Here is a 22149-nt window from a genome sequence, read left to right as displayed (position 1 = left end):
AGTTTGATGCTTAACCGGGAAAGACAGACAGGTACCATGACTGTTCAGGTGATCCTGGAAATACACATTATTTAATTATCTTCCCCAATCTCACATTAGTAGAACAGATACCATTTGTCCTGTTATATAAAATGAAATAGGTACCTTCCTTTTTTTAAAGTCAACTTGATAGGATCATGCATGGTATTTAACTGCAGTGATAAATACATATGGTTTAGGAATTCAATTATATTTAAGTTCTTCTCTAATAAAGCTAGAACAGCTGGCTGCCAGATCCTCGGATTGCTTCAACTTTGTCAGGAGCATCCAGCATATTTTAAAACCATCTCTTGACCCTACAGAGGAGGTCAATGTTTCTCCTGGCAGCCCACTAGTTATTTTTTAAGTGTCTTGATTTTTTCTGTGGCGTAATGCAATTTTACTCATTATCACTACAGATGTCAGACCAAGACTAGCAAGATTACAGCAGTAGCTGGAGCATATGGTTGAGTCATATGAATAATAATCATAAATCCTTTTTGACATTGGCCCATTATTACATCCTGATCATGTCCCCTTGGAATCTCTTGTTTGGTGTAGTGTTTAAGTCATTATAAGATATCTCTGGAGGTCCAGATTTATAGAGATCTCTATTGGAGAAACACAGTATTAGCAGTATGTTTATACAAACATAAAACTTGTGAATATTATACACCAATATATCTACACGTAATGTTGATGGAGACATACAGGAGAAGCAATTAATGATTGGCAGTCAGTAAAAGAAATGTTTCCAATGACATCTTAAAATCATAGTGTAAGTCAGGGTGATAGAGATGTTGCCTGAATTGTTAAAAAAAGAAAACCAAGTATATGCATATAAAGAAAAGTGAAAAGAGACAGTCTTTATAGTTTCAAATGGTAACATTTTTCTAGCTTTTGCATTTTATTTTGGGAGAAAGAAGGGTGGAACAAGCTGTGAAGATAGCAATAAAAGTAAGGTTCTTCTCATCTCACTAAAAATTGTTTGCTTTTTTCAAGAGGATTTTATAACTAGAGGCTACGAATTCCTTGCCCATCTGCAGCGGGCAGTAGTGATGGGGTCACAAAAGCCCTGGGTATGAGAAGTCCAAATTACAGGGATGTTTTGATCCAGATTTGAATACTGACGCTGACTAACTGTATCTATAACAACCTGACACAATATGCTAAATCAAAACTCTCAGGGCTTTAAAAAACACTCAATCTAAATATCATAATTACCAAACTCCAGTCACAGTAACGTGACAAATCCTGAGCAGTTTTCCCAGGGATGAATTTTTGTGGCAGGAGTCCATGCCACAACTACAGTGAAAAGAGGCTCATTTAAGACTAGTGTTAGAGCAGCCTCCAGCAACACCCCCTCAGATGTAACAGGGATACCCTAAAACTGAGCCTTTTGGATTTAGAAAGAAAAGGTCTCCGCTGAGATACCATGTCATGGGTGGTCCAAATATTTACAGGCTAAAACCAATGCAAATATGTTAACTGAGCATCATCAGCTAGAACGGCTCAGTAAAATGTGTTGAAAATGACTTCATTTTTGGTAAAGGACATTTCCTCAGTCATGGCAGATTTCTTTTTACCAATGCCTACCACCCAGCTGTCTCTTTTGAAAACCCACGTTAGCTGCTGAGCCGGTCTCACCCAAAGCTTGGGATGATACACAGCAGTACCAGCCAGAGCTTGGAGGTGCACCTTGTTTGTTCTCCCTCCCATTGCCTCTTCCTTCCCTTCTGCCCTGCTCTTCTGCTGCTGTTCTGTTTTTAAAGGAGGGCAATGTTTACAGGAAATCTGTATTGTAAAACTATTCAGCTTCATTTTGCAGTGACTCCCCTTTGTTTTACTTAAGCCCCTACACTAAGCGTACCAGCAGGCAGCTGGAGCATTCCTTTATTTTAGGCTGTGCCTCAAGTGCCTGTCACACCAAGTTTTCCTGGCAGATTTGCAGTTTTCTCTACAAGAGAGACCAGTGGCTTAAACCTCGGCTGCCTCTCAGCACAGGCGTGTGCCGTCTGCGCCCAACACCCACCGGCATCGGTCCCGCATGGCCCAGAGGGAAGGACTGCACGATCGGGTTTGATCCATCCTGCAGATGAAGCCTGGTGAGATGGTGGCCTCACCAGCTGGGAGAGGTAGCCTACATCTTGATTCAAAAGGGGGTTATTTGGAAAGGACCACTTTTTTGTTCCAAGTACAAAAGTGATAAAGAGAATAAAATTAATCTAAACACTAAAATATAAAAGTCAGTCTCCAGGCCTGACCAGCTGTCCTAACCTTTACTGGAAGATAAACCAACTTGGTACAGCTGTGTCATTAAACATGCCAAGGCAAAGACCTGAATGCTTGAAATGATACAACGTAGTTGTGTTGAAAAAGTAGCCCTGCTCTTGAATTAAGTGCAAGAGTGTTATGGTTTTTTTCCTTTCTTTTTTTTTTTCCTTTTCTTTTTAATGGAAAGCTTATTATCATTGGGAACCGATTCCCAAGAGTCAGCATGCTCCATTTTTGTTTCTTGCAAATAAGTGAAATATTTTGGTATTTGCCAATTAACAGGGCTTTTGAAACTGCTTCCTATTTGAAGAAATGAAACAGATTGCGATATACAGAAGTTATCCAAGAGGATACTTTAGACAGATGCACCAGAGATGACATCTCTCTTGTCATCAGTAAAAATGATACAGAGCATATTGCTAAGTTATTCAGCAATTTCCAGAGAATCCTCTTTAATGCACAATAAGAAACAGATCTTGGTTGTCTTTTCATGGATGTCAGACTTAAACAAAAACACAGAATGCACTTGCAACCATTGGTGTGAAAGGGTACTTTCAAGTGCAGGCCTATTAACTGAAACATTCTGCTATAAGATATCAAAAGACTGCCTATTTGCCACAAACTGCACAAAGTTATACTCATTTTTCTTGGTGGCAGTAAGTGGTTTTAATGCAAGTAATGGAATTTAAAACCAGAAAGTCCTTATTACAATTCAGAGTGCCCTTTGTCCTTTGATAATGAACACCATATTAGCGTCTTGAAGAAAAACCAAAACCTTAAAACAGGATATGTTGTTTCAGCATTTTGAACTAAGTGACCAAAACTTTACTACTGGAAGTTGATTGCATTTAATTGCATATAGACAAAAATCTAAAACAAGTTCCAAACTCTCAGTCGTGCCAGAAATAAGAATAAAATGAAGATGGACTAACATATTATAAACTAGAAAAATATGCCAGAAGGGGATTACCTTTGTAAAAAAAGTCATGTGTGATATTTGGTATAAAGCAGTCGCAGTTGCTGTGCTGGAAAAAGACAATAGGGAAAGGAAGGGAGGGAAAGGCAAGGTCAGGCAAAGCAGGGGAGTGCACTGCATGAAATGCATCCCAAGAGGCTACTGGAAACAAATGTGTTGCAATTTTAATTATTCTTACCACAAAACTCACTTGGTTAAGAAATGAAAGTAAAATCTTGAACTTAAAAAAATATTTCAGCTACACATGCAGAACAGGGAAATTCCGTTTTTGGCATGGCTAAAATTGATTATCTTTCTAAAACAGGACAGTATTTATTTATATAGCATGCATAGTGTTTCAAAAAACTAAACCATTTGCATCTAAATGTAATATGAAGGTTTAAAGCATATTCCCCAAGTAAACAAGCTCTGTGATACAGAAAAAAGAAGGGTAACAAATTGTCCTTCCCACCAAATCAATGAATAAACAGTACTCCTTAGATCAGAAATTTCAGTTAAATTACATCTCTATTTGCAATTCATTTAGGCCAGATATGCCTGGTCCTTCTCCATATATATATGGCTTATGAGATTTTAGTCAAATATTCCCTTGCCATAAACTTGCTTGATAAAATCTCAGGAGATTAGATGGAGGTTTTTCAAGAAAAATATTCTGAAATGAACAAATTTTCACTGAGATTTTCTTTTAACCTCAGAATATTTTGAAATTTCTTTTATAACCTCAATTTTTCAGGTAGAGATTTGTATAATGCTCTTTGCTTAATTTTTGTTTCTGGCAAGTCAGCAGAAGTACACAGTGTACAAACTACTGATGCCTAACGACACAAAGTAATCACGATAGCTTCCTTCTCCTTAGCTCCTTAGCATGCACTGAAATACGTTGCTCAAGGATCAAGAGTGAAAAGAAAGCCATGAACCTGAATTCCACTGGTCTGTTCAGAGGTCTTTGGACTACTTTTAAGGGGTCCACAAAAGATGATAAAGTGGAGCAAACCCATCATCTGCTGCTGCACTTACAACTCTAACTTTTCCAGCACAGCTCTGTTGAGTTTAGGACCCTCATTAACCTCTTGGCATCACTCTGCTCTGAACCATACAGACACATCAGTCACTGTGGAGTTTCTTCTGGTGATGTAAAGTGCTGTCAGGGGTGGTTAAGATATACCCACTGTGAATGAAAAGAAGAGAAGACGGTTTTAATCAGATGAGCGCTGCTTCTCCTTAATCTCAAAAGAACAGACCATACTGATTATTATATTATCAGATTATTACTATTATTGACATATCACAAACATGGAACAAAACTGGCTTATAACAACAAACATGTTACAGAGTTATAAATATGTCCAAAAATTGAGAACACATTTCATGATTCTGGAATAAAAATGCGGGGGAAACATCTTTTTCCCAGAATTTCGATTTTGTGTAAAATTTCAAAAAAGTCACGTTTTTATTCAGGTCAGAATGAGTTAACATTTGTTAAGAATCGAGCATTTTGAATACTAAGCATTTTTTAAAAAACTGGAAACTGTGAATACTGATTAGCTTAAGAAATGGAAAATGTGAATAGTGACCAACTCAAACTAGTTTCAGATGAAAAGTCTGAGGTAGGATTATTCTTGAAAGTACATTCTCCTTTATTTTGTCTACTTCAGTTATAAATCAGTCAAGCAAAAGGCTATTCAGTCCATCTATTTCCAGATTATTGCAGTGTTGCATCATCTCACCAAATGGGAAAACTTCCCCTCACTTTATTTCTTACTGCTTTCCTGATTGAATTCATCCCCAAAACATCCATCTCCCAAAAAGCTGTCTACCAAAGGCTGCCAGAGGTGCACAGAGGGATCGGGATGAAGCCGAAATCCCACTACAGCACACAAAACCTCCTCACAGGGAGTGTTGCCATGGTCTTTGCCACTGTTTTCTAAAGGACTAAAGTTGCTAAGGAGAAACAGAGTGATTTGGGGAACCAAATTCCATCTAGTTGTGATGAAACCTCATTTGAATGCTCCTGGATCATGCTTAAGCTTCCCCAAAACAATACCCTGCTGTGGAGGGTGACAGAGTTACGGGGAATAAATGTCACAGTTCCCTCAGGTTATCTGTGTGACTTTACCCTGCTCGACTGCCAGGAGTTGAATCAAAGGACGCTGCTGAGGCAGAAACCAAATGATCACAAACACACACCACCACCCACCAAAAAAGAAAAAAGAAAAATTAAAAAAAAAAAAGAAAAGAAAAAAAGAAAAAAAAGAAAACAAGCAAGAACTTGGAGGGTCCAAGGGAATCGGGGTTGGGCTGTGACCTGGGAAGTGGAAGCCCACCCGGTGCCCTGCGGGCCAGTCAGGTTCGCCCATCAAAGGGCATAAATCTTGCATCAGAGGTGGATCCAAACCTTACACATTTCTGGCTCCGAGGGGGGAGAGCGGTGGCAGAGGTGCAAGCAAGGTGAAGGGGATCCCAGAGAAGTGCAGGCAGGAGGTGCAGGCAGCAAGGCAGCTCTCCTCAGCCAAAGGTGATGGCTGGGGCCATCTGCCTGCACCAGGTGGGGGTCCAAGGTCAGGATCAAAACAGGAGAAAGGACTCCTTTTCCTGGAATGCTCCTGCCCTGGCAGGCAGATACCGCTACGGTTTGAGGACACTCTCGCTAAGTCACTTTAACCAGTTGCTACCACGATTGTCAGAAGAAATAGTATTTGGAGGTTAATCTTTTGCACAAATGTGAATAGTAAGTTATGGGTAACAATCTGGAAAAAATGGACACGAGAGTAAGAAGCAAGAAGCCAAGCTATTGCATCAGCTATAACCCCAGCAATGAGAAGACAATTGGATGCAGCTTGCCATGTAATGCCCAAAGCTGTTATATATTTAACGAAATGATATTTACTGGAAGATAACATTCTTCTACCACCATCTGGATTACTGAAAATAATGTGTAACTCTCTGAAGATTTATAATTAAGTGATAAAGCAACAGTTTTTTCTATGAAGTAAAGGGTGTCTTTGGTTCTCCTAGTAATAAGATGCCACCTTACTGTGACAAGATGTTTAAGTGCGCACATAATTTTCATTATTATTCTTAATGGAGGATGTGTACAAGCTCTCTGAGAAGAGTATAGTATGTATAAGCAATGGACAATACTATTGCCTGTAGGAACTAGTATTTCTTTAATAGCAGTTGAAACCTTTATTGCTAATCAGCTATATATGGCTTTATACTAACTTAAAAGACAAGCTAACTTTGTACAGACACCACTAAAGGTACGAGACAGCTTTCTTGTCATCAGCAAAATGATATACAGCAAACTATTGAATAATTCAACTAGAAATGCTCAGAGATCACCTTTACAAAATATGAAACAGAACCCTGAGTCTTTCTTTGATGTTAAGATTTTACAGAGCAACAATAATGCAGTCTGGATGAAGAAGGACATTGCTTTGATAAAATATATGATATTCAGTCCTACATACCTTTTTGGCCATGTAGCACTGCACTCTACAAGACTATTTTTTTTAGTACTATAGACACTTCAGAAGAGTAAAAATGCGATGCGTAATAAAGTTGTGACACACAGAAGAGTAGTAAAAGACTAGTCTATATTTCCTGGCCCCAGCCAACTGACAGGGTTAAAAAGGTTAATACCCTGACACAGGACACCAGCGGCTACTGTTATATGGGGAAATCTTTTATTTTTTTATGTTACTTGTCATAAGAAAAGGCAAAGAATATCTTAGAGCTCTTTAAATCAAACCAAGCATCCTCAAACAACTCAAAAAAGATCCAGATCTAATGGAATTACTATTTATTTTTGTGTAGTTTAGAGCTCAGTGCTGGTTGAAAATAATCTTCTGAAACTGCTATAAGATATTCATGTACGTTATACACGTCAACATGTTAGACTTCTGACCTTCTTTTTATGGAGTTTTAGATAGTGGATTTGTTTTCATGCACACACTGTTTGAGGAATATGATTGCTTGCATATTCACTTTTTTACTTTTTTAGTAATTTAGAAATTCTTAAGAAGCTCAGATTTAAATTAATAATAAAAATAAGCATTTATATTTATGGTCCTAACTTCCATTTAATTCCACGGGATTTAGGTGCATGAAAAATTTCAAAAATCTTGAAGGGCCTTACATCTACTTAAGCATAGAAACTCCAAATTATTTGCACAGGAAGTAGCTTTATAACTTTCTCTTTTTTTCAACATTACGTAATATTAACTTTGCATGAAGTTTGAAAGGTGCTAGTTACTACGATTTGCTATTTGTGTGGAATATTCAGTGAAATTTTCACTGGGAGTTATGAGCATTTGGCTTCAGAGACACAGCATTTACAAGGATTCCTTTTCAAAGAGAAATTCCAGTCATTGGTCTGGTAATGATATAGCCTTTATCTCAAAAAAACAGACTAAGAATATTTATGCTTGAGGAAAAGACCTGCCTGTGTAAAAGAATGTTCAGTTTTTCTGTATTCACATTTATAGGATCTCTTGCAAGATACTCTGGAATATATTATTGGAGCTCGAAATAGAGCCATCAGAGCTGAGCCTGCTTAACCCCTCCTCACTGCAGAAACAGCATTTGCTATTAAATCCATCCACAGAATTACAGAAAGGGCTTTTTAAAATGTTGTGGTTTTTTTTTTTTTTTAATCAGTCTTAATGCATCGCATTATCTGAAGAAAAACACATTTGGACAGTATTTTATAGAAGGTATTTTTAGCTTCTAATTCAGGCTTCTATTTACAAGGGAGAATCTTTTGTCTCTCATATGCTAAGATGATATGAACTTATAATGCATGATCTTGCACACCTTTTATATTTAAGCGCAAGACTTCATATTGTGACTGAGACCACTGCTATGTGAGTAACAACCGGTTGTGTCATATACAAATATGACATAATGCCTCCCAGGGGGCCGTATGATTATCTATACAGCAGCTGAACGTGATCATCGAACCCTGTCACTGCACTACCACCCTTGCCGAAGAGACACTCAAGACAAGGGAGATAACTGCCTCTCTGGTAATTTACTGTTCACGAGCTACATCGTTTCTTTCTCCAATAATAAAGCAATAATTGCCAACCATTATTTTATCCTTAATTGGGTTTCCATAAGGGCTTGGGAGAAAAATCTCTAAGGAGTAGAATTACAAAGGATCCAACGCAAAACTGCAAAAATTGCAAAGGCGGCATCCCTGCCAGGAGCCAGGGCTAACTGGACCTGGACATACCCATCGTTACCAAACCAACCCGTCAGGCTTAAACTCAAAAGCCAGCTGGGAAGCGGGGGCAATACGGGCCATCACAAGCTGGCCAGCGGGAGCAAGGTAGGCGCTGGGAGGATGCTCCGTGCCCGCAGGGGACGTGGGCACCGCCGAGGCAGCGTCGGGACGGACGACCCCTCCGCGCCAAGGGCCGCCGTGGGGGTCCCGCACAGCCAGCCTCCCCCCGCGGCAGGGGCTTCGCAGGTGCTGGGGGCGACGGGGCTGGGATGGCAGCATGGCCCGGCCAGGCCGGCTGAGGGGGGGTCTGCACCCGGCTGTGTCCGGAGCCGAGCCGGCCCCCGGGGCGGGAGAGCCCCGTCTGCACAATACTTCATCTGCCTTAAGGAATCTGCCAGATTCAAGTGCTCAGCGTCCATGGCAAAGATAAGCCTTGGACCACAAAAGCGACCATGGCTAATTGAGATTTGACAGTGCAGCATTATTCGCTTTAAGTATAAGTTATAAACATCGCCTGCTTATTCTGACTTGTACCTTCAGCATAGTTCAAGACAGTGAGATGCTGGGAGCAGCTTCTGTGTGACTGAGCTAACTATAATACAGTCCTTGTTAATGATGCATAAACCAACCTGAAAAAAAATCAAGAACTGCTTAAACCTTAAACTGATACTCCAGCCAAACCAAATATTTTCTGGTATATGTAGCTACATCGCTGCTTCAATTCCCCCCCCCCCCCCCCCGCTACGTTGCCTCTTTCTATTTCCGCAGGTCACCTAGCTTTAAGGTGAGTTTCCATTTTATAAGTGCAGGTGAAACAGGTTAGGTAGGAAGGCATCTGCTGTACTCTCCACCAGATACTTTATTTCTTTTCTCACTGGTAATATTTAGTTCTTCTTTGCCTCTCTCTCTTCAGTCTTATTTTAAGTCACAGACAGTGGAAATCTGAGGTTGGATGGTTTCAGTACAGAAAAATATGGATTTTTTTTTTTTTTTACGTTCACTTACTTTTGATGATAGTGATTCAAAAAAATGTATTTCAAATAACAGGCTATTTTTATCAAGTATTATTTTGTCTGGGTTTACTAGATGCAATCAGCAAGGAATATAATGTATCTAAAGCACATTTGCTTAAATAAAAGCAGCAGTAAATACTAACAAAAAGTAGATCTAGCAACAATTACTCCAAATTTCCTCCAGTACCTTAAATTCATTTCCCAGGTCAATACATTTTGCATCTCTTGGGCCTGAGAGACCCCTTTCTGTAAATACTCTGTGGATGGGAGAGGAAATGGTGTTTCTGCAGCCTTGCAAGCACTGTGCTGATTTGTGGGGAGAAGAGGACAGCAATCCTCTCTTCCAAAGACAGATTTTGGATGTTCCAGCTACCCGTTTTTGTCCAGTCTCTTTAAATCTAAATGATCAAAATGGAGAAGAACAAGAGAAAAGAGGAGTGGAATACTCCAGGCCTGGTGGAAATGGCAAAACTTCTGCGTTAGTAGGAGAGGAGATCAAAAAGTAGAAAACTGTAAAAAGGGTTAAAAAGATAGATACTCATGCTTGCTGGAGTTTGGCACAGCAAAGGCAGGAGTGGTAGACAGAGATCTTTTAAAAACTATTTTTCATTTGATAACAGTTAAAAATAATCCTTGCACATTTTATAGTAAATTTTATTCAGGTGAAAATCCCTAGCTTATTATCAATGCCTCTGGAATTAGTCATTGTCACAGCAAATTAGCAAGGGAAGGTGAGATGGTGACTTACCCCCGTGGCACGGTGCACGCGACCCCACTCAGCACGCGGGAGCAGGACCCGTGCAAGTTGCTCCAGGGTTTGGAGACTAAGGAGCCGATTCCAGAAACCGATTTTTTACTATGTCGAAGTGACCCTGTGTGTATGTATTTAACAGTCAGGGAAGCCAAAGCAAGCAAATTGAAGAGTTAATGTGAAGCCAGACATAAAGCGAGCAGCAATGTACCATTACAGCTATCCAGGCTCCCTGCAGATTATCGCCACACAGAGAAACTATGTCTTGTGGTTTCCTGACATGTTCTTTAGTGCACGATCGGGCTCCAAACGACTCCGGCCGCACGATGCCAAAAGCAAACCTTCTTGAACACCCTGCGGCCTCCAAAAGGCTATCGGTGCCTAGGGAACCCACCAGCCTCACGCACACACGCACTAATGCACACTGGAAAACAACAGCCCTCAAACGACCTGCAGATTCAGAGGCTCCCTCAGGTTTTCATCACAGACTATCCCTCCCCAGGTTTCCTCAGCTTGAAAGTCGCAAGCCTCCGCACGGGCTGGTGTGAGCGCAGCTCATCCTGATTGCGGTGGAGGCGAAGAAAGATTGCACAGGGTGACACGTGCCTTCCCTCTTCTTTCTCCCAGTATTTCTGGCATCGTCAGCAACACTTCACACTGTGAAATAATGGAGCTGGGAAGAATATTTTTACAATTTTTATCCCATCAGGAAGGTTTCATATTGGTCTTCCTTCCTTCTTTTACAGACTAGCTGCAATAAACTACAGTGCAGGAAGATATAATGGCGATATAATGGAGGAAGAGCCCTTGCCTTTCTAGCAGGTAGGAGCTACGAGCCTCTTCTGCAGCTGCTGGCAGGTGTGGCCACCCACCCTCCTTCCAAATACTTACTCAGAAGCATGCGAGGAATGCCCTTGCCAGCCACCCAGTAACAGCATCCGTGGGCCACGGATCAAACCGTTCATCTGAAAGTAAACAAGGAGATTTCTCCACCAGAAGGTGATGTTGGAACCGCTCCCCGGCATGCTGGCTGGCACACCGCAGCTCCTGGCCATCGCGTCTGCATCGGTGCTGCTGGGCTGAGCTCCTTTGAGAAAAGGGGACAGTGCGTCTGCCCATCCCCTTGGAACCGAGAATCACTAAGACCCCATTGATTTCCCTAACTTCGCAATAGTTAAGTATATGGCTACAGATGGCTTGTATCATCTGATAATTAATTTCATTAGAACTGAAATGAATTTATTTGAGTTGGGTTTTTTTCCCTCTTTCTTTTTGTTAAAGATGTTTTTTTAGGGGGCTATTGTGATTACTCCTGCATTAGGGGGACATGAGAATGTGGTGCAGGAAAAACAGAGAATGACAGAGGCTGGGACATCCTTGGCTCTTTCTGGCAGTGGTACTGCTCCATCTCCTCAACAGGTTCCCCTGCAGAAGGTTATTGGTACTGACTATGCACTCTGGGGATATAGCTGTTTAAAGCAAAATTGTGGTATTTATCCATGTCCCAATACTGAGGTCATTGTGCAAATCCACTCATAAAAAAAAAAAAAAAAGGCATTTGGTTTCAGAGCTTCACAGCTCCCCAAGGCTCCACGCTTGACCTGCAGGATGCTAAAGGTACACTTTTTTATGGATCTTTAATAAAACTGCAAATTACCCCTGAAAGTGGTAGATATTTCAGTGCTCAGAACGATGTCTCCAGGCAGGGCCATACTGCCTGGGAAGAGAGCAGGAATCTGGACTGTACTAGCCTTGCTATGGCACAAAATGAGAAAGAAGGATGAGGAGAGACAGATTCTGTAAACATATAACCTCTAAAATGCTGGGTCTGTTAGAAGAAATATCATAGAAAAATTAAGAAACCATTGTACTGTTATGAAACAGTTCTGGATTTGGTACGTACGGACTTCACTCAATACTGTCCAGTTGAAAAGAGATGAAAATCACTTCTGCAAAATTAATATGTAAAATAAAATTTTATGGTTTCAGTTGTATTAATGTTACTACAAACACTAACCAAAGCCAAAGGCTCCTGACATATCGCTCATATAACTACTACCATAGTGGAAAAAAAAAATTATCCTAAAATAACGTTATATGGCTTGCCAGCTGTAAGCCCTGAGTTCTGTGGGCTAGTACTATTCAAATGCATTATTTCTTTTTAATTATCATGCCAAGAATAATATTTCTTCCATTATATAACAGGCTTTTGACCAGGGAAGGAAGAACTCTTTGTTACATGTGTATTTACTTTCTCACACATACTGAAGACATTTAAGCTCAGCAAAATTCCTAGGAAAGTGCTTAGGAGGACACGCATTTTGAAATCTACGGTTTGCTTCATGGTTTTTACTGGGGAGGGACAACACCAGTGAGAGAATAAAGCATGTTATAAAGGTACTACCTGAAGAATACAAATAGATCGTCATTCTTTAGAAACAAAATTAAGGGGAAGTTTAAAGAGGATTATATGCAAATTCCCCTGTAGAAATGAAGCTTGTGTGTATCAGAACTTAAAAACCATCAAAACTAGACCTTGGCTAGTTATCCGTTTCTGATATTTTGTACGACAGTCACAGCCCCTCTTTTGTTAGCAAACTATTTCCAAGTCAACTTTAGCATTTTTTACAAATGCATTTACTTCAAAATCTCCCATTAGCTCAATGAAACTACAACTGACCTTATGGACTGCTGAAAAGTCATTGTCAGTGAGCAATATTTCAGACTAACTGGGTGTGATAATTGCTGTCCACCTGAGCCCCATGCTATCACTCACTTACCAGACTAGAGAGTACCTAATTCAGATACAGTATCCAAGACAAACAGACATAGAATTGCAGTGTAAATATTGTGCCTATACATATTTACAGCCTTTATTCTTCCTATCACTATGCCCATAAATAATCCTAATTTTAAAATCCCTTTTATGAAAGTTTAAAGAAAGTAAATGAAGTGGTTGCAGATACCAAAATAAATGAACAGAATTATTCAAATCCTTTCTCAAGCGGTATTCACCCTGCTTTATTTAAAGAGTGTACTAAGAGAAAAATGCACTTTGACCGAAGTAATCCATACCAGAAATTAGAGAGTAAGCCATCCACTGAGTCCATTGAAAAGAGGAGTTGAGGTATAAAAACTACTAAAAACAATTCCTGTAAAACAGCAGAAAAAAGAGAGAAAAGACGACTGACATTGAATTATGGCTCCGACTGTGAGTGATGGCTCCCACCTTTTCTGATGAGCAGTGAACATGGCAGCGTGACCCGGGTGGTCTCGGATCTGCCTGGCTTCTGGGCTGGGTCTGGTGACACTGACACTGCTGCTCTGAGATGTCCCTTAGTGTATGACAACAGTTTTGAGGAAAGCATTGCTATTTCAAAGGGAAGATTTTAAACGGCATGTTAAGAGAAATCACGTATTTCAACTCAGATTTCATTTGCAAAGCTGCTGGGGGCATACCTCAAAACTCTTCATGCAGGATCCAGGTCTGCCCCGTCAGCAGGAGGCTGTAATGCTGCCGTGTCCCACCACAGCTGCGATTCTGTCCAGCCTGGAGAAAGCCGACACAAGTTTGTCATTGGCTTTGGAGTGACGCCCTTTGGGAGATGCAACCGTTAAGGCAATGGGTGACCTGCTGACAATGCAATGCCTATTGCAGCGAGTCTTTGGAAAATAGTGTCTTCGGTATCTATCTGTGCTTGTGGGTATCGCTTGCTGTCAGGTGATGTAGCAGCATCTCCGTGAGTAACAGTACGGCACAGGGAGTCAGCAAAGGCAGACATGGAGCCACGTACATTATTCAAGGACATTTATAGGTACAGAACAAGCAGTGTCTAAGACAGCTTCTGCAGTGCCAGTGTTAGCTGGTGCTGGGGAACCACAGTATTTCCTCAGAATATTTCTAATGGCTCCTGCTGCTCCATGCAGTGGACACATGGGATGTTAACTTGTCCACAAAATGCTGGGTTACTCTTGGGTAGCTGAATACTCCTGCATACCGATTTCCTTCCCAAAAGCCTGTTTCTGTCATATGTCCTCCTCCTAGAAGTAACTGATGAAATAAATGAAAGTTATTCTCATTTTAATACTTAGACAACTATACAGTTTTAAGTAATCTATGTTTTTGTTTGTTCTTTGGGGTTTTTTTTAGGTTCATTCAGGAAACTCTGAAATAGGTAGGAGTTAAACATTTTTGATCCTGATAAGATTTGAAAACAGTACATCTTCCAGAGTACCCATAAAAGTAAGCAGAAATTAGAAGGATTTTAGCATTCCTTAAAGATATAATTTCTTTTCATAACCTTATACATTTCAGCAGTGATCCAAAAGGACTAGAAAATACAAGTGGCAACATAATACTACAATGTAAAATAAAAACATAGACTAATACCAGGAAACTATGGACTATTCCATCTGAGATTGTGTGGGGAAGTCTTTGAAACTATTTTAAATGGCTCCAGCTTTTTTATTTATGGGAAGTACTTGGATGTTGACATTGAAAACGAGTTTTGCAAATTCTCAAATACAGAATCTACAAGAGCAGTAAATAAAGAAAAATGTTGTGAGATTAAAATCAACAACAAATCCCCCAAACTTTGATCTTTAACATACGTTGACTAATGGATGAGAAAGTGACTTTCAGTTTAGATAACAAGAGCCAGCTCTCTGGATCAAATAAATGCACAAAAGAAAAACCAGAGCCCCGTCCCTAGCCTGTGACAGACAACAATAAAACTCTACTGACTGCAAAGGAGAAGGAATGAACCCTTGAAGCAGACAACTGCAGAAAAGCAAAGGCCTCTCAGACAATGAAAAAAATCAGTAATTTGACTCCTAGGTTGCATTGCTGTCAAAATGCAGAGTATTGAGAGAAACGGGAACTGACAATATTGCCTGCGGAAAAATCACAATTGTTGTAAAGGGGCTTAAGTAGCAAGACCAGAGTCACTTCCTAAATTGCCAAAAAGCTATTCCATATAAGCGATTCAGTCAGTCACTCAAAAATGCAGTTGATGTACTCTGCAATTTTAAAACTTAACAGCGAATTAAAAGACTGGCCCACTTAAGCAGAGTGCTTATATTAATCACGTGGGTAGTAATATGCACCTTCCTTAGCTCTGCAATTTTTTTCAACTTTAGTTGCTCTGCCTTTGTTCATGGTATCTTTCTGTCACCAAAACCAGCATGGACTCATGGATTTTTGAGGCCAAAAAGAGCCATTACAACAGAGACCATACATTTCATACAGTAGTTCATGCCTCTAGGACAGCATCTTACAGATTGAACCCAAACTGGTCTTTTAAAAAGTTATCCAAATTTGATGGTAAAACTCACAGTTGTAGAAAACCTACCACATCCTTTGGTAGTCTGTTCCAAATGCCAACTGTTACTATTCCATATGCATGATCCCTACATTTGCAAAGAATATTTATAAATAATATAAAAAGAATTCTATTGTTATACCCTTGCACCTAAGACAGAATAAGGCCTGTTTATTGGCAGTAAGTGCACCTCTTCCTATTAGCATACTAAACTTGAGGTTACAGGTCTGAGAAACTTCTTCAGGGAGATAAATGAACACCTGAGAAAACACGGACTTGTTAAAAAATGAAGGTGTATGGCTCTACTATGTGGCCCTGTGCCAACAATATGAAAAAGCAACTCCCAGCACCTGCACATGCATGTACAAGTTCTGATTTTAGCAGATAAGTGAGGGTGCATGCCACCTATTAAAGTGCTGGAGAAAAGCTTTGATCCCATTGACATCTTATATATGTGTGTGCATGTGTGCATAGGTGTAGCTATTATATATATTAAAAGGTATTTTAATCATTCATGTAGGAGCCTTTTTGAAGATGTCATTTTGTTTCCTCAAGATTTTTGTGTTTATCACTTAGCGATACCTAGGATGACTGAGAAGTTGAGAAAGAGGAAAGGCCTATGGTTTGTAATTTTATATGCTTTATTGAGCAAAACACCTGGAATGAAATGCTTGCTCTATCGAAATCAGTGCCAAAACTTCCACCCATTTCAGCAGGGCCAGAATTTCAAACCCAAGTCAAAAGGTCAGCTTAGGTGCTGAAAGTTAAACATCTGCTTAAGTAGACAAGAAAGTTTCCTCATTGTTGGCTCAGATGCACAGACAAGACAAGGCAAGACACAGCAGGTGAGGCTAAATAGCAAGGTGAAGGTTTACTTGTCACTCTTAGAAATACAACTGTAACAAACAGTGTCCAGGTCCTGAATATAGGGTCATAAGATATACCAGAATCCCTAAATAATTATTTTGGAAATATAAAGATTTATGTTAATTGAACTAATGGATCTGAAGATCTTCACTGCCTGCAACAGACACTTCACCTCCAAAGCTCCTGACCTGCTGCAGCCCGGTCCTTGGCTGTGATGCAGGGCCAGCCGGCCCCGAGAGCTGCGCTGGACCTGTCTCCGGAGGCTGTCAACAGGCTGACTCCTTTTGCCCTGTGGCTTATTAAGCAGATACTCTTTCTGTTTTACCTTCCCTTCTATGCTAAGAAGATCGGGGGTGGGGAGAAGGTTCGGTTTTTACCAGTCTAGGCAAAACTGGCCTCTTTTGGCTCCTGCTACTATGGATACCTAAATGCTCAAAGCTCGATTGCACCCTTTAATGGTTAGAGTGCTGCCCTCCGCTGATCACTATCCCAGGAAATCAACCAACCTCGTTCCTTCAGTGAGTTATCCCCTATAAGACCTTTTGCTTGCCTCCTCCTCCTGTCAGTTCCTGCCTGGAGCCTGCTGTAGGAGCAGGAAGAGAGTCATTTACCTGGGAACAACTCAGCCAAATGCCCCAGCTAGCAGCAGAGAATGGCAAAACTTTGCAACTCAACAATTACTCCCAGGCAATCTGTTTTATTTACCTGTTAGTTGGGTGTCAGTCTTCTACACTACATTTCTAAAAGCGTCAGTCACTTAATTTTTAACTGTCTCAAGCAGGAAGGCTTCCACCATGCTTTTTCATGCTCTCGGCTCCTCCTTTTATTCCTTGTTCCAGAAGTGCTAATGCAGCTCCTCAGTTTCAATCTCCCAGCACAGCAGAAAAACAGAATTCCTTGCCAGGGAAGCCTTAATGCTTCGAGTAAGGAGAAACTATTTCTTCTTAGGGGCACGACCCTTTTTTTCTTCTCTGTAGTTAATTGCTGGGATTAACAAACCTTATCTACAAGTAGATACAAAAAAGGCAAGAAATAGAGCCAGCTTTTCTTGCATACCCTACTGCTTCAGGTACTTAGGCTCTGATTCAGCCAGCGAAGCAAGTAAGCATATGCCTCTCTGTAAATTTAGTCCCTCATGCCCAATAAACTCAGAATTGGTAGAGTGGGAATAGCCCTGATGAGGCTACCCTGTTGAAGAGTCTCTAAACTACTCCCTTTGATCTTAACAGGCAACAGTGATGCTTTCTTACCTCTTTCTTACCTCTGGCTTTGGCTTAACTACTGTACACAGTACACAGGTGCTTTGGGAAAGGGGACGGCATCTTTCTGCTGACCTGTGTATCAGGAGCTGACTGGCCTTCTCCCTGTCCCTAAACTTACCCGAACTAATGAATGCCCAGTGATGACCGTTCAAAAGACAAACTCTACAGTTCTCCTTTTTGGGGACACTCGATAGGAGATGGAAATGAAGCTAACCAGTTTCAAAACATAGTACAAGATCTCAACTCAGCAACAGAAAATAGGTATACATTTTATCCTTCAAGATTCCTGATCATTTTCAAGCAGTTGGTAACTTTCAAGCAATTTTTGCTTAACCTAGAGTTTTAGCCCCTTTCCACACGGTGCTTTCTCAAGACATCTGTGATGAATCAAACTAAACCAAACTTCCTCCTCACCGATCAATGCCCTTAGTCTTCATTTGATCCCATATTTAAAAGAATCTCAGGTCCATGATACCAGCATTTTTTCCAGCCTTCTGAACTCATCTTAAATTTCTTAAAATTCCCAGTAGTTCAGACTATATATTTTCATCCTCCTCGTCAAGGATTTTTACATTCTTCAGATTTGCTACAAACAGCTGACATGAGATGTGGCCATTCCCTTGCTCTAAAGAGCTCACACCTGGCTGGAATTCGGGAAGGTTTAGCAGCGTTTCATGTTCTCCAGTGTGGGGAGATCATGTGTCATGGAGCCTTTGCTGCAGTCACTCAACTTGGGTTACTCAGTTCAGAGGCTAAACACTGTCATTTCAAACATTTAAGATGACTGCTTCTGAGGATGTGTTCTCAAGACAATGATAAGCAAAGCTGCCCTGGTGATGCTGAGAGAGACTTGAGGAGGCAGTCTTCTTGGTGAGAAGGACAAAACTATAATCCTGCCTATGTTAAGACCAGTCTAAAGATGAATCATTGGAAAAGTTTTGTGCATTTCTAGGAGGAAGAGTATAATTCCATGGATGTATGTAAATTCTTTGTGATATTGAAGCAATGCTTTTAAGGAGGAGGACACAATTAAAGCACACTTATCAACCTTGATTTCAGAAGGACATAGTGCAGTATTTTTTCAGGGAATAGAAGACAAAATGTTGAACTGTGTTACTCACTGTGAATAGTGCTTCTGAGGTAATTTACATGTCAGTGGAGCTTACAAATATGTATCTTCAGAGCTGGAAGAAAGATCCATGACCAAACGAACATTTAAGTCAAAAGAACTTACTTTTGACTTAATCAAACTTAGTCAAAATATCTAGATTACATTCAATAGATTCTGACCTCATTGAAAGTTAGAATTGGGAAACAGTGGGAACTTCATAACTGATTTCTATGGTTTTCACTACTTTTAAATGTGTTTGCTGCACCTTCATAGTTTTGAGTTTGAAGACAGCAGAAGCACTGCCATCTAAAAGTGGATAAAACTACCGTTTTGTTCCAATTGACAGTTGATTTTTTTTTTCCCCACAAAAGGACTGTATAAGTCTCATTCAATACATATTCAAGGTCAGTATATAATAGGAGCAAGATGGAGTTGGATGTCGGACTTGGAATATCTCGGCATATAATTCCCTGCTTCTGTGCTTTTGAACTAGCACCTTTTTTAACCCAGAAATTCAAGGTACATGGAAACCAAAGGGACTCTTTTGCTTTTTTGTCCTTTTAAAGATACTGCTTTTTCCTATGCCCTTCAATCATTTCTGTCTGCAATTTCTTTAACTATCTTTTGAATGAATTGATTTTGCTACTCTTAGTGGACCTTTCTTATAATCCACTCAATATGTGTGTTGGATGAAATACAGTAGTTTCATGTTAAGTTCCTACCTGCTCCTAATTTCCTGGGATGTGCATTATGTCACCTTGGTTTTGTGTTTTTGCCAGTGGGAAAAGTTTATCTAGGTCAATTTTATCAGTCTTCTGCATATGAGGAAAAGCATCAATTAGATCACCACAACGTCTCCCCTCCCCTAGTGGGAACAACTTTATTTTCCTCAACCGCTGCTCAATACATAAATCTTTCTGTTTTGCAAGTGCCATGGGTTTTAACATTTCATACAGAGATTTCGATCTCCTCACAAAGTCACATGGAAAAATTGGGCTTGTAGATAGCAGCAAGAACATCAAAACTCAATTAAGCAGCACACAATTCTTTGGCAACAACTGGTAACTTTTGCTCCCAAACCAGAATTACCGATTTTCGCTATCTTGAATTTCATGGAAATATGATGAAGAGATTCTTGAGGTAAACACAATTAAACTATGATCTTATTGTAGTTTGAAAAGTAGCGCATTAAGTGGCAACAGGGGTTACCATGTTTATTGCCTCTCTGTGGCTTCCAGATTAAATTTGGGCAATGAGATTTACAGCAAGCTTCCTAATCATGTTTGTTGCAGTGTTTTTCTGTGAAACTAAGGCTCTAGCTTTAATAAAGTTCTCAACATTACCAGTATATATAAACCTTAAAAATTTAGCAAATGTGCCAAAGGAAAAAGGACAGTTCCATGATCCATATATGGAGTGAGCAAAACATCATTTGGCATCTCTTTGAGAAAGACAATGAAATCAGGAGAAAGAGACCTTGAAGAATTGGAAAAGGGAAATACAGGATGAATTTTTCTACTTAGAAACGATTTCTTTTCCTCTTCCACTGGCCAGCAGAAAAGAGAAGAGACACGATATGTTTGGCATCCTTTTCCGTCAGTAATTATGATGTTTGCCTCGGTGTCTTGGCCATGTTTAAGTACATCTTACATGGAGGGATGCATTCTGCTTAGCTGCTTTCCAAGCTTGTAGAATATGAGCTGGCTGGTACAAAAGCTGTGTAGCTGCATTAACCTGGCACTGATCCCAGGCTCGTCAACCCTGCTGTTTGCACTTCCCAAGTGTGTTAAATTTCTACTAATATTCTGCAGAAAGAGACTTCTAGCAGAAATATTTGCTGATACAGCTTTCAGAAATGACCACTGTGGTATTGAACATTAATGATGTACTCATAAGTATTTCAAACAGCACTTGCATACCAAATACCGTGCTACTACCATGGGTATTGTTTTATCTACCATGATACCATCCACAACTAAAGTCAGCTGATATATTGCCTCTTTTCTAACTTTCTTTGACTATGGTTAAAAGATTTTCACTTGTCTGAACGTTTCCTTACTTTTCTAAGGCTCCCCATTATACTTATTTTTGAAATGTTCTGGTTTGTAATGTCCATGTGCTCTCAGATGGGCTTTAAAAACAGACTAGCAATAGCCACTTTGCAGACTGCATTTACTTTCCTCAAGATAAGCAACAGTGAGTGTAGATTTACAATTCTTTTAAAGCTTTTGTAGTGTACAAATAGTGCACTGGGGGAACACAAAGCTCCCCATTCACATTTATTACCTTCTCTGTGTCGTTTCTCACTTACCAGGGCACTTCTTGGTGCATTTTGACAAGCTCTGTGGATTTAAGCATTTTAAAAAATTCATTCATCTCCAAAGTAGTAGTTTATCTCTTATTTTCATTCTCTCAATTTGAATTTTCATTAATCTCTCTCATTTTTCTACGTTAGTGCTTATATTCAGAGGTACAAATGCCAGGGTTGGTTTGATGAGTTAAATAGTCTCACTGCATGACAGATTTGTTTGATGAAAGTCACCTTCCTTCCTGCTCATGCAATACTTTTCCATATTCAGGAAGCATTTTTAAGAGGAGACAGCATTGAGGTAATTCTGCCCCTACTTAAATCCCGTGACACCCATATTCGAAACTTAATACACCTAAAGCTGAAAATAAGAGCTCTTTAAAAGCCTTGGAGTTAAGAGTTACACACAGGCAGCATTTAGCCCTTTTGCTTGCATTTTTGTCCTTCTCCTAGCAGATGCAGCAAACAATTCTTTTCTCTTTACTCTGAGCAATGAAGTGAATGATATAGCACTATAAGCATGCATAACACTTTTTCACTCTTTTTTTTTTTTTTTTGGTGAGAAAACAGACAGTAACCCTGACACATATGAATAGAAAGCTGTAATTTTGACCTGTACAGACAATAGCCTGTCAGATAGTTGGGTTACAAATATCAAAGAAGAATGAAAAAAGACAGATATACATGAAATCCTGGCTCCACTGAAGTGGAAGGGAATTTTGCCATTGATTTGAATGGAGCCAGGATTTCATTGTGAAAGCATCGTTCAGCTGTAAAAGTTGTCACTTTTAAGTCTGTACACCCTCATGCAATCAGTCCCAAACTCCTGATGAAAGGATTTGTAATTTTTCATATTGCCCAAATATTTTTTTTAACAGCTGACCCTTTCTCTTACTTAAACACAACCTCCTTCTCCAAGACATGTATTGAATGCTTTTGTTGATTTTAATATGACTTTTAGCAACTTTCCCACATGCCAGCAAAGCCTGCTTGAGCTCTTTGCTTCCACTCAATTCCTCTT

At 39.9% G+C, this 22149-nt stretch overlaps 1 long non-coding RNA gene across 1 annotated transcript; it reads right to left on the bottom strand.

The window, feature by feature from the left end:
- Positions 1–13279: 13279 nt before the first annotated feature.
- Positions 13280–20497, bottom strand: LOC128137065 (uncharacterized). Its single transcript, XR_008233543.1, has 3 exons — positions 19543–20497; positions 18831–18893; positions 13280–14310 (listed from the first exon to the last, which is right to left on the bottom strand). It is a non-coding gene; the product is annotated as an uncharacterized LOC128137065 (long non-coding RNA).
- Positions 20498–22149: the final 1652 nt, after the last annotated feature.

The sequence above is a fragment of the Harpia harpyja genome, chromosome Z, assembly GCF_026419915.1.
Source record: "Harpia harpyja isolate bHarHar1 chromosome Z, bHarHar1 primary haplotype, whole genome shotgun sequence".
Classification (NCBI taxonomy): domain Eukaryota; kingdom Metazoa; phylum Chordata; class Aves; order Accipitriformes; family Accipitridae; genus Harpia; species Harpia harpyja.
Note: the sequence above shows the minus strand (reverse complement) of the source record. Positions and strands in the feature narration are given on the sequence as shown.